Source organism: Crocodylus porosus, unplaced genomic scaffold, assembly GCF_001723895.1.
Source record: "Crocodylus porosus isolate Cpor-Errol unplaced genomic scaffold, CroPor_comp1, whole genome shotgun sequence".
In the NCBI taxonomy this organism is placed as follows: Eukaryota; Metazoa; Chordata; order Crocodylia; family Crocodylidae; genus Crocodylus; species Crocodylus porosus.
This window is the reverse complement of record NW_017728918.1, coordinates 59922537-59938059: the sequence shown is the minus strand read 5'-3', so window position 1 is coordinate 59938059 and position 15523 is coordinate 59922537. Positions and strand designations below refer to the sequence as shown.

Here is a 15523-nt window from a genome sequence, read left to right as displayed (position 1 = left end):
CTGGTGAGAAATTGTGTTGAATATGGCAACAATAAGGTGATGCTCTTTGTCTGGGAGCAAAGGGTTGGCATTATCTTATTCACAATAAACTTTAAAACATTTCCAGCTGAAGCCTTTCATTATATCTCTGTGCCAGCTTGACATATGTGAATGGTGCAAACAAGAAAGCTTATTTTGATTTTCACTCAAAATAAACATCTTTTGAAAAGTTGCTCAAATGTGTGATTTTTTTCCTGTGAGTGTATGCCTTTCAAATGATAAACTTCCTATATATGTTTTATGCAAATTCTTACTTTATCAATAATTGAACTCATCTGGTACAAACATGAGTACCCAAATACACAATGTGTACTAAAGTACTAAGTGCTTTAAATAGTAATTACTCCAGTAAAGTCACTGGAAGCCCCTAAAAGGATTTGACAGTTTCTCCACTCTCTTTCAGTGAATGTAGTAGCCATGCTATGCAGTTCGACATCCACTGATAACTCAGCAGCTGAGGAACTCAGTAAAGACTGCTCCAAACTTCTCAGCTGTTGACAGGCTTGACTTGCTGAGAACACTGGTTAAATATAGCACAAGTGAGCTGAGCTCAACAGTCATTGCTGTAACAGTGTGTGAAGAGACCAGAAGAGGGGAAATACAATCTGAGAACTAAACTGCCAAAGCCTAACACCACCTAGCAACAGTTGAAGAAACTTTTAAACAAAGTCTGAGTGAAACACAGAGAAAGCATACCTCTTATTTCTCCTGACTGGGATTTCTCAGGGAAGAAACTACGTTCCTCTTCTGCTCTCTACCCTATTTCCTGCATTACTTCAGCTGCTGGTAGACCTTGAAAAGTGGAAAAAGCTTATCTCTCTGGTTCTTTTGGGCTGGATGTGAAAACTGCCTGGGAACTGTGTAGTACTGTGGGGCAAGCTACTGTGATCTTCTAGGAGTAAACTGTCACTATAAAGGATATAATCCAAGGTACTTACTGCTGTCAGGTAAGACTGAATGATCTACTCCAAATGTGTTCTTTTCACAAGAAGTGATTTTTTTTGCTGGTCAATGTGGTTGGTACTTCTTTTTTCCTTTTGTGATTTATCTTCTGCATTATTTGAGAACTTCAGTAAAGAAAAGCTAGAATAAAAGAAAAAGGCTGAAGTATATTCTGTTACCTTTTTAGCAGAGGAAAAACATTGCTCAAACCATTTTGCAGCATGTACAATAAGATTACTAATAGTAGTTAGTAATCCAACGGAAAAAAGACTAGGAGATTCACAAAACCTCATTAGCATTGTCACAGTCTGACAGAAGAGACACCAAGATTTAATAACAAAATGGGTAACATTCAAACAGCTCTGGTTTTGTAGCGAGCATTCAAACAGCTATAAAAAAACCTGATAACAGTTTGTCTGGTACATCAGAGGAAATAGCTATACAGTGACTGCATTATCTATGTACTTTGTGACCTAATTGCTTTCTTCCTTTGTGTTTGAAGCATAACTTTAAGCACTTTGGTACACCTGGTACATTTTGTTCTGCTCCTTCTACAACAGCCTTCAGTTCTTTTGCTTGTATAGTTTGTATGAAAGCACTTTTTTAATGGTTTTGCTGTAGAATATCAGCTTCCTAAGGGATGTCATTATGTTTATTATATTTAAGTGTTGTCAGAATATCAATAACTGTCTCTTTTAAAAAGGGGAAAAAATCAAAAGACAATTTTTAAATATTCTCCCCCAACAATCCACACAGTAGAAAATATTATCTCTTTGAAAAGAATCTCTTTCGGCTTCATTAGCTGCCATGCAATTTAAGCAGGACTTGTTTAGCATGCTTAGTTTAGTTTATGCCAAAACTGACAAAAGCTTTTTGGTCAAATGGAGAAATAATTATTGCTGCCTCCTACCCTCCTAAGACATCTTTATTTTATATAAAATGTACATACCCATAAATAATAATAAATTGTGTGGTGATTACAAATACTCTTCTCTTTATGATATCAATAAATAGATGAAGGCAAAGATTGGGAGGGCGGCAATAGGAATTCACAGTGTCTACAGTGAAAAAAATTTGCTTAAAACTAGTAATGAACTAATTGAGTCATCTTGTTTGATGCCCAGTGTCTAGACTTAGTGAGAGTTGCAGGAAGACTAGTATTTCTTGATTTTAAGTAAAAGCATACTGGATTCATCCCTACATACTAGATAAGTTACATCAGTGCCATAATTTAACTGTGACATGTTTACAAATTGGAAAAAAGTAACAATACTCTGAAAAAGCTCTGACTTGGCAGTGACAGGAGATGTAACTGTCCACAAACAAGTGGAAGAGACAAAATACTGGAAATGGGAATAATTTGGAAAAGGCATTTAAAAAAATTGCATTTTTAGAAATATATTTTCTAAAAGAGGGCATATTACTTACTTAGAACTGCACTTAACAGAAACTGTTTTGCATAGGCTGCTGATTAGTGATGTCATAAGTTAATATTATAATTATTACACCATTACCATCATATCTTTTGAGATCTTGAGTAGGAACTCAACTTCTTTTCTTAACATATACATGTCTTGAGAAAGTCAGTTGTTTTTTTGGAGAAAAGTATAGGGTGGAAAACAAAGAGTGCAGCAGTTCATTGTGTAATATTTATCTGGTCCCTCTGATGTGAGAGGAGATTTACTTTACCCTTTCCTTCCCTGAAAATGTTGACAGAAAATGTGCTAAAAGTGGTTGTGAAGAAACAGCAAATACATGAATAACAATAAAACCTGAGGGAGGGGGTAGAGGGAAAGGGGGAAGTATGCCACACTAAGTTTTTGCTGCTTTTTAGTTTTTTTTTGTCATGTAATATAGTATTGATAGATTGTATTCTACTTTTTCTCCAAAATCTCCTTTTAGCAACTTCATTTAAAAAATAAAAATGCATTTTAGTGATTTCATTTGACCATATGTGAATGACTTTCAAATGGCTTGATGACAGCCTCCATCTAAGTTGTGACTTTCTACATCTATCTTCCTTCCCTTTCCACTTTATAATGGACAGGCAAGCTAAAATTATCCTTCTCAACAGGTGTCCACAAAGAAGCTCTTGGATTTTCCAATCAAATCTATGAACTATGTAACATGGTCATTCAACAGATGGTTTCACTTCTGAAGAATAGTCAAAGCTATTAACAATCAGAATGAAACCAAGTTCAATTTTATATTAAATCAAAAAGTAATTTAGTTTGTAGCAGTATTTTCCTTATACATATTCTCTAAGGAGACATGGATATAAGCATGACCATTAGTTTTCTCAGTTACCTCTTTAAAAATATTTATATTACAGGGTCCTTATTTGAGCCACTATAGTTCATGACCTTTGGGATATAAGTGATGTTGTAATTGGTGCTGAAAACCATGTTGGACCTCTTTCCTTCCCTGTCATTGCTAAAACCCTAGTTCATGACTCAGTTTTATCATTTTATCTATACAAACTTTCTTTTTTAAAACATCCCATCTTCAATGAATCTAAAGTTGGAAATCTTTGTTTTAGCTGACTATTCTGACATTGCCCCTCTCCTTCAACCACACTGTAGGATCTGTTTCTTTTCACACCAAGTTCAAAGACCTTGAATTCATCTTCAAAGCTCAACATAGTTCTTCACCTGGCTACATTGGTTGTCATTTTCTTTCTTCCTCTTTGTATCCTGTGTGGGTCATTAATCTCATCTTTGGTATTATCTGGTCCATCTTTTACTCCAGATGTTATATTAAAATAGTAATCTAATCTAGCAAGTTTTGAGTCTTCTACAGAACACATCAGTGTAGAAGCCAAGGCTCTCATTCTGCAGGGATTAAACCATAGGTAACAGACCTCTAACACACTAGCTATATCTATCGGAGATGAGATCCCTGACCAGTATAGCTGTGCTGACAGGAGCCCCATAGCATAAACACAGTTATGCTGAAAAACTATTCTTTTACCAATATAACTTGTTTTGCTTAGGGAGAAGTGAGGATGGAGAGTTTATTGTACTAAACCAAGTGCAACTTTGTCAGTATAGCTGTTTCAAAACTATACCAGTATTCCTGTACCAGCAAAAGACTACTAATGTAAATACAGACTTCACTGTAAAATTGTTGGTATTATTTAACTCAATTGAGATACTCAAAGGCTTAAATTAAGCACATAAAATCTTATGCTAAATCAGACGGCAGTCCTATGCCTGTGAAGCCAATGAAAGTAGGCCTACTGGATGGATAATTAACACACAACTATCCATTCATCTACCAGAACGTTAAACAAAAATAGATTTGTATTTTTTTCAAATAAAACTTCTCTTGGGAAAAGATTACCTTTCCTCTAATTTCCTGTTTCCCCCCTTTCTTTCTCATGTTAATTAAAACTTGTAGACTCTCTTTGGGGCAAGAGGTTTGTCTTTCTACATGTCTAAAACACCATTCACAGTAACAAAGTACAGACACACTATGAAACACCACCACAAGGGAGTGATTTTACTTAAATGAAAAATATTTTCTATTTCATCAGCCATATTTTGTATCTCTAAAACTAGGATAAAAATGAAAAACTAGAAACATATAATTAGTTATATGATGATACAATTTCACTTTGTTTTTAAAAATGTTCTCAGAACATTTTTAACCTTCCTTTTATATGAAGCATAAATTCAGGTAGTTTTCAGTTCCATAAAGCTATTCTTGATGTGTTAACAAGGATATTTTCCATGGGGATATTTCCTTTGATCTGTTTCTCACTGTCTTCTACTGAAAATATTTTCCCTCTTCTATATGTATTTTTGATACACTTCCGAGTCTGCTCATTACATAAAACTGACAGTAGAATACACTGATTTTTCAGAATTCAGTGTGGAGTGCAGTGTGTGCTGGGTATGTTTGTGAGACAACTGGATTGGAAACCAGTTATTTGGTAAAGGATTAGTTTTTCTCTCAGTCAGCAGCTGGTCTGCTTACAAGGCTAGAGATGCTGAAAAATAAACCATTATTAATAACATTGGATGTTTACAGCAGCTGTGTGTGAATGGTGGTAGAGTTTTTGTATGAAATATATAAAGACATGTTGCTACTTCAACATATGCAAGGGGACTTTTCTATTCATTTTACTGGAAGCAGAAATGAGCCCGGTAACGGTAACAGAAGACTGTAAGTGGGAATCCAGTTCCCCATGGAAAGCATAAATTATTAGATCAAGAATTTTTCACACTCCTCTCCCACCCCCAAATACTTTGTACTTTGACTTGTGTTATATTTGTTACCAGGTTTGCAAAACAAAATAGTCAAATAAATGCATGCAGAAAGCCTTACTAATTGGGAATGAAGGCTTTTTTCCATCTAGGACATTTTATCTTTTAAGCGGTCACTGCTTTGGTTGGAGCACCTCTTCAAATCTTTTCCAGAAAATGTAAAACCACAAGCGCTAGATCCAATGATGACTTGCAGAATTACAGAGGTTGCAGTAGCCATCAAAGCTGGCTAGGTACTTTCCAAACACAGATGGGACAGTTCTGGTACTGAGGAGTATACAGCCTAAAGCACTACTATAATACCATTTAATACTGTTTTTGGCAGCATTTCTACAATACTACAATACTTTTTAATGCTGTTTTCAGACCTTATCTATTAAAACAATGAAGGACTGAATTAATATGATAAGTTTGGAGATCAGTCATCTGGAGCAATAAAACAACAATGCTTATTTGCTTTTCTCAATTAACAGAAAATTGCTATCTATAGTGCTGCAGAATTGAAAGGCAAAGGAGAAAACAGGATTCTCTAATGGAAACCTCAGATCTGCAGATGCACCATTAGCAGCTAAAAGTTAATGACAAATGTGCGTGTGTGTTTAAAAGAAAAAATGCTTTCTGGCATTGCAGAATGCATTGCTGAGAGAGTGGGGTGAAAATATACACAGTTCAAGGAAATAGGCTGGAGCTTGTACTTTTTCCCTTAAATGGGCACTCTTGCAGTTTAGCTGACATGAGCAAACCAGAATTTGGGTGGGGGGGAATGTGAATTTTAAAGACTTCTGTATAGGAAGTGAATGAGTTTGTTTTTCAAAATTATTGTACGGTAAAAACATTGAAAACTTCGATAGTACTTGAAGTTACCTGTCCCATCCATGTATAAACCAATGGGATCTTTGAGTAAAAGAAAAAAGACCTCTGTGTAGTTGCAGTACACCTTCTGAGCTAGACATATTCCAGCAGCACTTTAGTACAGTAAGGGCTACTTTGATTCCTTTTCCTTTTTCGGGAAATTATGTCAAAATGTGTAATGTTGTGTGATTTATGTTGTTCTCAAGTTTGTACTAGTGAAAGACTAAAAGTAATATTTTGGAAGCAGAATCAGGTTCTTATCTGAAGCTAATTCACTTCTACAAAGACCATTAGATTTCAGGGTTTGCAGCTTTTTCTTTTATCCTTCCATCATCTCAGCTAGTCAGTGCAATGTGGATGAGAATGGGATCACAGCTTCATAAACTAGCAATCTTAATTGAAAAAGCGGACTATACTGCTATAACAATTACCACAGTTGCAAACTGAAACTTTTTAGAAACTTGTACTAAACTGCTGTTTTTCAAAAAAACTATCATTGAAACTGAAAGGTGTCCCTTAGCTTGGGAATTTCCATTAAGTTCAATATACTGTATGTTTTTAGAAAAAGTAAACCAAAGTAATACGACTGAAAGCAGTAGACTTCTAACATCAGTACAGTCGAATGGCTGCCAACTTGCCTTGTTTATCCAAGAGAGCTTTGTGAAAATAAGGTCTTTCCCACACACACATGAGTCATAGGATGTAATGGGGATAAGTAGTCTTTCTTTTTTCTTTTTCAGTTTTCTAATGTACTCACTCCTTAAGTAACCTGTTTTAGTCTATGTTTCTGTAATGAAATGAGATACAGGTTAACAACAGGAAAGGAGAAGTGGTGGTGAGTTCATGATGCTATTTTAATGTACCAACCTGGGTGTTTAAGGAAATTATGCAATTTCCATTTATTGGCAACTTCTCAGTTACTGTGACGACAAACATACACTAAAGAAAAACACACATGATCCATTCACCAGTTTGGCTTTTGCATAGACAGGACACACTTAAGACCCTGGACTACCTAGCAGTGTGACACAAGTGACACTCTTACGACTTTTCTAGGGTATAATTTAAAGTTTAGACTGTTCTGTTACAAAACTGTGCCTTTAAAAGATGCAAACAAGGGCATAAATGAAAGGGTAGCAAAGTCCATGTGGTTAGCCATGACTGGTTCACTGCTGTGCTGATCAGAGCATAACCATTTCAAGGCAGAGATCTGTCATTTTGAGTATACTCAAGTCCTGTTTATCTGAACCTCAGTTATTTAGAAATTTCATTCTATAAAACCCAAAAACTTGAATAAAATTTACTTGAATAGATGACCCTGATTATAAGATGACCCCCCCAGTAATAAGATTCTATATATGAAAAGAGTATACATTTGTTATAATTTACTAGATGTAGAATCAAATTCATTGGAGATATGCTTTGAATTTGTCCCCCTTCCATTGCTACAACATGGAAAAAAATAGGGAGGGGGTCAAGTAATCACTTTGCCCTCTGTTTTCTTCCAGCTTTTTTCCTGGCAGTCCCTTCCCCCTTTCCTTGCCATCAGACCCTACTCTTCCTGAGTACATGAAAATGAAGAGCAAATTTGAAAACAGGGCTGTAGCAATTTGTATACAGTACCCATACATATAGTTAATTCAGAAATGATGCATGTCACCTTTCTGTAAAACTACTACCAGTTTTAGTATAGGTACTTAATAAACACAATTCTGAGCAGCAGTTTAATACTTAAATGTACTACAAACAATATTTTTGAAAAATATATATTCCTAAATAAATACATATATCACAATACGTTTACTAACCTGTCCCATGGCTGCTATGGCTTACTTGACAGTTCAAAGCCCATCGTTACGATTATACTGTACACAATCCTGTCACAATATCCACATTGTGCACTTGAATGACTGCATTTCTATCACCATCACCCTTGCCTATCACAAAGATTCAACCTCTCCCCTAGCCCCCACCCATTCCTGTCTATATCTCAATCCTTTCAGTCACTGTAATCATCATCATTTTTTCTCTTGTCAGTTCCACTGCTGTTGCTGTCATCATCATTCTTGTCTTCATCATCGCTGTCTTCAGGGATCCCACTTCTGAACAGTCCATGACAGTCCATCTTCTTCCATATTCCCACCACTTCTTCCCCAATATCTTAGCCCAAAACCAAAGGCTCATGATAGAGTTCATTAGGCTAGGCCCCACTAGAGTCAACAGGATTTCAAGCTCAGCACTGCTCGGTATGTATGTACTCCAGTTCTACCCCCAACACCCCACAAAGGTTCTATGTTCCAAATAGTCCCCCATTCATGACTGGAACCTAGGCATTCTTGTCATGAAAAACTTACGCACAGTTGGGGCACAGGGCAACCTGCTCTGGTTTCATCTCATGGAGGGGCAGGGCCAGGCTGAGAGAGGGGATGACAGGGATTCTGGGTGAACTATTTGGGGTCCTGTTTTGTAGTATTTGCCAAGCATTTAAGGTTGGTGCAAAAACAGGAGTCATTGGAAACAGGAAAGAAAAGCACAGCTCAGCTGTGTAAGTGAAAGGAAGTAAAAATGTATCCAATTTAGTGGGTCACCATGACTTGAAAGAGTTGATGCTGAGGGGGGCTGCAGTCAGTGAACACTACCATATGCTCTATTCAGATGTGCTGCACTAATTTATCTTTGTAGTAGCAGACCGTGTGTTTTATAATCCTTCTCAGTGTTGACTGCATTTAATCAACTTCATAGTTGGTTTCCATTACTGAGCACACACTGCTTTTGGCAGGGGTTTAATGATAGATAATGTTTTTAATGAGGGTTCCTTGCAAGTGATTATAAGATCAGGGGCTTTTCCCCATGCCCATTGGGTAAAAAATCATCTTGTATTTGAATAAATATGTGTATTGAACATACTGAAAATTTGCTGCTTGTCTAAAGGAAGTTAACTGTACTCATCATACCTCTGAGAGACTCTCAGGCATAACTATGGTTTTTTATGTGACCCCTCTCTTTTTATTCCTTTAATTTCTCTGCCAGAGGGGAAACTTTTACAGGAACCATGTAGCTAAAGGAGGCTTAAATAATATTTACTTTACATGGGTTAGGAGTTCAATCCTCATCTTGGGTAATACCCCTTGAAACAAAATAAAACACTAATTTTAGCCCCTGGGAGGTAAAATTTCATGTCAGGAGTTCCCTGAGTAATGCCAATAGTAGGAGAGGGGCTTGAAAGCCAAATAAGATGCCTTCTGTATACAGAACCAGACAGCAACAGAGCTGTTTAGGGCTGAGGTCTCCAGGCATTCTGCACATTCCTCAAGTGCAAGGCAGCTGGCAGTGTGAACCAGTGCCAGTTTGGGTGACAGAAGCCAGAAAAGAGAACAAGTCATAAGAATAGTCATGATGCTAGTAGAAAAAGCTAGTATCACTTTAGAGCAACAACACTGCCATGTAAAACACAACCTTATCCAAAAGCCCATTTATCTAAAATACTATCAAATCTTCTATCTTATTTGGATGAAAAAGGCTGGAATGCAGGAAGTCATGAAATACTCCTTGGTGGTATCAGTATGTTGGTTGAGCTCCATTCTTTACACCGGACTGTAAGGATAAAGTGCAGAATCAGAGGTGTGTTTTCTATCAACATTGTCCATAGGAATGATGGAATAATTTTAATAAGATGTTTAATAAAAACAGCAGGTGAAGTTTTAGTTTTCTTCTTCTCTGGTACTCTGATAATTTTGCTTTCCTAGTTCATTTACATAGTTTTCTTTTTTTAAGGAGGTTTGCTTGTGGTAATCAGATATGCCTGAGTCTCTGTCTTCTTCAGTCCTGCTGGATGGGAGAAGAAACATCTAGAATCATGGTGCTATCTACCATAAAAAGAGGCAAAGGAGAGCAAAAGCCAGAAAATATATGTAAGCATAGTCCAAAAACCAAATAGTCCAGATAGGCCAAAAACTTAGAAATGGAAGAGGAGAGAGAACAAGTAGGGATAGAAAAAAGAAACTCTGAGAAATCCTTCCCTGATGATTTAAATTTCCATATTGAACATCCTTTTTTATTCCTATCTTGCTGAAGAACACTTATCACATGTGGCAAACAGTATCCCCAGAGGAGAGTTTGGTTAACCTGAGAAGCCCCTTAGGTTCTTCTGTGCTTGTGGAATGATCTAGAGCAGGGGTGGGCAAAATGCGGCCCAGGGGCCAGATGTGGCCCACCAGGCCATTCTATCCAGCCCGCAGGGCCCCTAAAAAATTTAGGAAATTAATATTTATCTGCCCTGGGCTGCCTGTCATGTGGCCCTCTATGGCTTGCCAAAACTCAGTAAGCGGCATTCTGCCCAAAATAATTGCATGCCCCGATGTAGAGTTACTTAGTGGCTAGTAAGAGTGTAAAGCAAAGACCAAAATGTGGCCATATAGAACTCAAAGGGATGTGGTCAACGTTCCTTCAACCCAGGAAGTGATTTACCAGAAGGTTTACCAAGCAGCTGACAAGCCATACAAACAAGAACTGTTTTCAGAAATCAAGTGGGGAAAGGGAGTGGAAGGAATTCAGTTTGGGTTCTTTTCAGCCTCCACTGGAGGATGGCATGGGTGGGGGGCTCCAATTCACCCACCCAACCCTCCAGCGGGGGCTGGGGAACCCCTAGAATGAGCTCCCTCTATTCCCTTTCCCCCCTCCCATTCTGAAAACTTTGCAGCTTTGCAGGAGCCATTGCTAGGGTAAACCAGCTGCAAGTGGACAGCCAGCAGCTAGATTCTCCTGCCCCTGGAACCAACAGTGAACTTCTGTTTGCTCCAGGGGGACACTGCAACTCAGAACCCTTCCTGCAAAGTGTTCTCAATTACAGCAGGGAGCTGCACTTCCGTCTGTATCCTAAGTTTGCTCTTAAATATGGTCTTAGGAATGAGGAGTCTCTTTTTTTTTCACTTTAGATAAGTGGTGCTTAACATCTAGCCCACAGATCTGTCTTCTGGACTTCAGGGTTTGCCATTGGTCTGGAAATTTTGCAACGGGGAGTGGTGGCAATTAGCAGTCCCTGCTCCCTTGCCACCAAATTCCTAAGCCCCACAGCCACATGACATGGCCCCATGTTCTGGATTGGGCCAGCAAGCAGGGCCAGTTTGGTGGGCCCAATCCAGCACAGTTGGGGTTATGTCTGGGGCCCAATCTGGCATACATGGGGCTAGGGTAGCAGGCCTAATCTGGTGTACGTAAGCAGAGATGACTGTAGGAAGGTGTGGGGCTTGAGGCAAATCGGCCTATGCAAGGCCCCTTTAACACTGTGAGGGGTGGGGCTGCTGCTGCTCTGCCCAGCTCCTGTCCTGTCATGCTGAGTCCCCCAAAGAGTGGGGCCTGGGACGGTTGCCCTGTATCGCTTCCCTCCCAAAGGATGTCCCTGTATGTGAGGCTGGGACCTGTTGCAGCTCAAACAGGTCTGGGGGATGGAGCTTTTACCAACAAAATGTAGAGGGGAACTTTTTGTGTAAACACTGTATCACAGATGTCACAGACCACATAGAGATGGTGTAACAGAAAGCTGGAGCCTCCTGTTACTTTAAGAGTGAAGAAGCAGGAGGGAGAGACCCAGGAGGGGGAAAGCTGCTACTTTTGAGTGGCCAGGGAACAAATATCTGGGTGTTTACCTACTTCAGGTGATTATTACAGCAGAGGCCAACAGCACTAAGTTTCCCTGGGTTGAGTTGGCAAGCTAAATCAGGAATCACCTGCAACAGCTCAGGGAATTGCATGGGTAAAATGGGGCATGGCTTCCAGCCCTATAAACCCAGAGCTTGAGTCAGAGCAATTAGTCTGGCTCTGGGAGCTGCTGAGGGAAAAACTTCAGGGTAGGAGAGCTACAGCAGAGCTTTTGGATGATGCCTGGACTACCCTGGAAAAATACAAGCAGAAGGGTGCTGACTTGCAGGGTAGGAGGGAACTGAGTGATACAGCATAAGAGCTGGGAGTCTGTGCTTAGACCCAGTTGGGAAGGTGTGTTATAGCTGGAGGTCTTACTTTGGGTTAGAGAGTTACACTGGTGGTTTGGGTGAGACTAGAAAGGGGTGCTTTGGAGATCCCATTAAAGGCTGGGGTGAGCATGTGTTCACCTAAAACTCTGCAAGCAGTCAGGCTCAGACAAGGGGGCCAGCATTATCTGAGAAGGGTAGAGACAGCACAGAGGAGAGCAGAGCTTGAGGCCAGAGGACCTGGAGTCTGAGAAGGGCAGGTGGCTAAAAGCCTGTGAGAGGCAAATGGGATCAGGGAGCTCAGAGCCTGGGTAGGGCAGAGATAGAGGCCCTGGAGGATCGGATAAGGGGCTAGAGCCTGGAATAGTGGGCCTTGGCTAAGGGACCAGCTAGAGTAGAGGAGAGGAAGCTGGGAAGGCTGAAATCCCTAAGAGAGAGTAAAGGCCTGATTTGGCCTTGTGGCTTGGGGACAAGTGTCCCACTGGATATGTGACATCTGCAAGGCATGGGCATGGTAGTAGGGGAAGTAGAGAGGCCATGATTAACTTATATGGTGATGGATGCCTTGGGGCACATGCAGGCCATGAGGATCCTCTTAATGAGAGAGACTGGTGTGACCAGAGGAGCCAGAGAAAGAGGATCCACTGGTGGGAATTGACTAGGACTTGCTCTAAGACCCATGGACAGCTTCCTTTTTTCAGTCTCTTAATAAGAACAAGGCATGGCACTCAAGGAATAAAGGGAGGGTAACTTAGAGATTGTGCCGGGCAGGAACCATATGGCCACCAGGGGGCATAGTGGCCACCTCTGGGGCCCAATCCTTTTCTGTGGAAGACAACTGTGAAAATATGGATGTACAAAAACTTAATCTTGGAAAGCTAAACTTGATGAATCTCATCTATGAGCAGGGGTGCAGGTTGTTCATCTATGAGCAGGGAGCTCAGCTATACCAGGCTAACATGATGTTTGGTACATAAGAACAAGAGCGCTCCAGTGCTCGTCCATATTTGCAATAAAACTCCTTGGTTGAGAATCCACTGCTCTTTAATCAATGTCTTTGCCACTGTGAGAGGTAAGTCAGTGAGCTTTAGGAAAATTACATTTAAAAAGGAAGAGGTAGTTTATCCATGTTAGTCTGAAGACAGGCAGGAGGCAGGCCAGGGTGGCACCTTGGTGACTAACTGGTTCAGAGAGATTTCATAGATTTCATAGACATTAGGGCTAGAAGGGACCTCGGAAGATCATCGAGTCCAGCCCCTCACCCGGGGGGCAGGAAGTCAAATGGGGTCACAGGATAAACATCCAATTTTTTCTTGAAGGCGTTCAGAGTAGGTGCTTGAACCACCTCTGGCAGGCTGTTCCAGACCTTGGGGGCTCAGACAGTAAAGAAATTCTTCCATATGTCCAGCCTGAAACAGTCTTGCAGGAGTTTATAACCATTTGACCTTGTCATCCCTTGGGGTGCTCTGGTGAACAAATGTTTCCCCAGATCCTGGTGAACACTCCTGATAAAGGTGGCCATCAGATCACCCCTGAGCTTGCACTTTTCCAGGCTGAAGAGTTCCATAGCTCTCAGTCTGTCATCATAAGGTCTGTTTTCCTGACCTCTGATCGTGTGTGTGGCTCTTCTCTGGACTCTCTCAAGCTTCTCCACATTCTTTTTGAATTGTAGGGCCCAAAACTGAACACAGTACTCTAGTTGTGGCCTCACCAAGGCCAAGTACAACAGGAGAATGACGTCCTGGGATTTACTTGAGAACCATAGAATCATAGAAGTAGGGTCGGAAGGGACCTTATAGATCTTCAAGTCCAACCTCCTGCCTGGGCAGGAGAAAAACTGGGCTTAAATGACTCTAGCCAGGTAGGCATCAAGCCTCTTCTTAAAGACCCCAGGGTAGAAGCCAGCACCACTTCCCTTGGAAGTTGGTTCCAGATCTTAGCTGCCCTAACTGTAAAGAAGTTCTTCAGGATGTCTAATCTAAACCTACTCTCCAACAACTTATGGCCATTATTCCTTGTTATGCTAGGGGGCGCTAGGGGAAACAAGGTCTCTCCCAAACCCTTCTGATCCCCCTAGCGAATTTATAGACAGTCACCAGGTCCCCTCTCAGCCTTCGCTTGTGAAGGCTGAACAGGTTCAGGTCCCACAGTCTCTCATTGTAGGGTCTGCCCTGTTGTCCCTGGATCATGTGGGTGGCCCTCCTCTGGACCCTCTCCATGTTGTCCACATCCCTCCTGAAGTGGGGCGCACAGAACTGGACACAGTACTCCAGTTGTGGCCTGACCAGTATTGTGTGGAGGGGGAGGATCACCTCCTTGGCTGTACTTGAGATGCACCTGCGGATGCACGACAAGGTCCGGTTAGCCCTGCCAACCGTGACTTCGCATTGTTGGTCCACATTCATCTTGGAGTCAATAATGACTCCAAGATCCCTTTCTGCCTCCATGCTCTCAAGAAGGGAGTTTCCCCATCTTATAAGTGTGCTTCTGGTTACTACTCCCTAAGTGCAGCACCCTGCAATTGTCAGTATTGAAACGCATACTGTTTTCATTAGCCCACTCCTGTAACCTATCCAGGTCTTGTTGCAGTCTTTCCCGCCCTACTAGCGTGCTCACCTCACCCCAAATTTTGGTATCATCAGCGAATTTAAACTTTTCACCCCATCATCCAAATCGCTGATAAAGAGATTGAACAGCGCGGGCCCAAGGACCGAGCCCTGGGGGACTCCGCTGCCGACTTCTCCCCAGGTCGAATATGACCTGTCTACCACCACCCTCTGAGTACGACCCTTGAGCCAATCTGCATTCCATCTGACTGTGTAGGCATCAATGCCACAGTCGCCTAGTTTTTTAATGAGGATGGCGTGGGAGATGGTGTCAAAGGCCTTGCTGAAGTCCAGAAAGACTACATCCACAGTGACGGCTGCATCCCATGCTTTTGTGACCTGATCATAAAAGCCAATCAGGTTGGTCTGACATGACCTGGCCCTAATAAAACTGTGCTGGTTGCCCTTGAGCATCATCCCTGAAGCCGGCCCATCAGAGATGTACTCCTTGATGATCTTCTCAAAGAGCTTCCCTAGGATTGAGGTAAGACTGATGGGCCTATAGTTGCCCGGGTCCTCCCTCCTCCCTTTTTTAAAGATGGGTACCACGTTGGCTATCTTCTTATCATCTGGCACTTGGCCCAAGCACCACGAGCACTCAAGGCTGTGCCAAAGGCCCTGCAATAACTCCTGCTAGCTCCCTCAACACCCTGGGGTGGAAAGCATCTGGACCCGCTGATTTGAACACATCCAGCCCCTCCAGAAGCTCTCTGAGGTCTGGAGGCATTCCCCTTGAGTCCGTCTTGCATCACAGTGGGGAAGTCCCGGTTCCTGCCCAAGAAAATGGAGGTGAAGAATTGGTTAAAGAGGTCTGCTTTCTCCTCTGGTGCAACCACCAGATTGCCCAGAG

General features: G+C 41.3%; 1 protein-coding gene across 2 annotated transcripts in view; it reads left to right on the top strand.

Moving 5' to 3' along the window:
* Positions 1-504: 504 nt before the first annotated feature.
* FILIP1 (filamin A interacting protein 1) overlaps positions 505-15523 on the top strand; it is a 201596-nt gene continuing 186577 nt past the window's right edge. The window contains exon 1 of one of the 2 annotated variants that reach the window (XM_019537650.1): positions 505-986. The gene's annotated coding sequence lies outside the window, so the exon portion shown is untranslated. The remainder of the gene's footprint in view (positions 987-15523) is intronic. The other variant, XM_019537651.1, reaches the window with a different exon arrangement.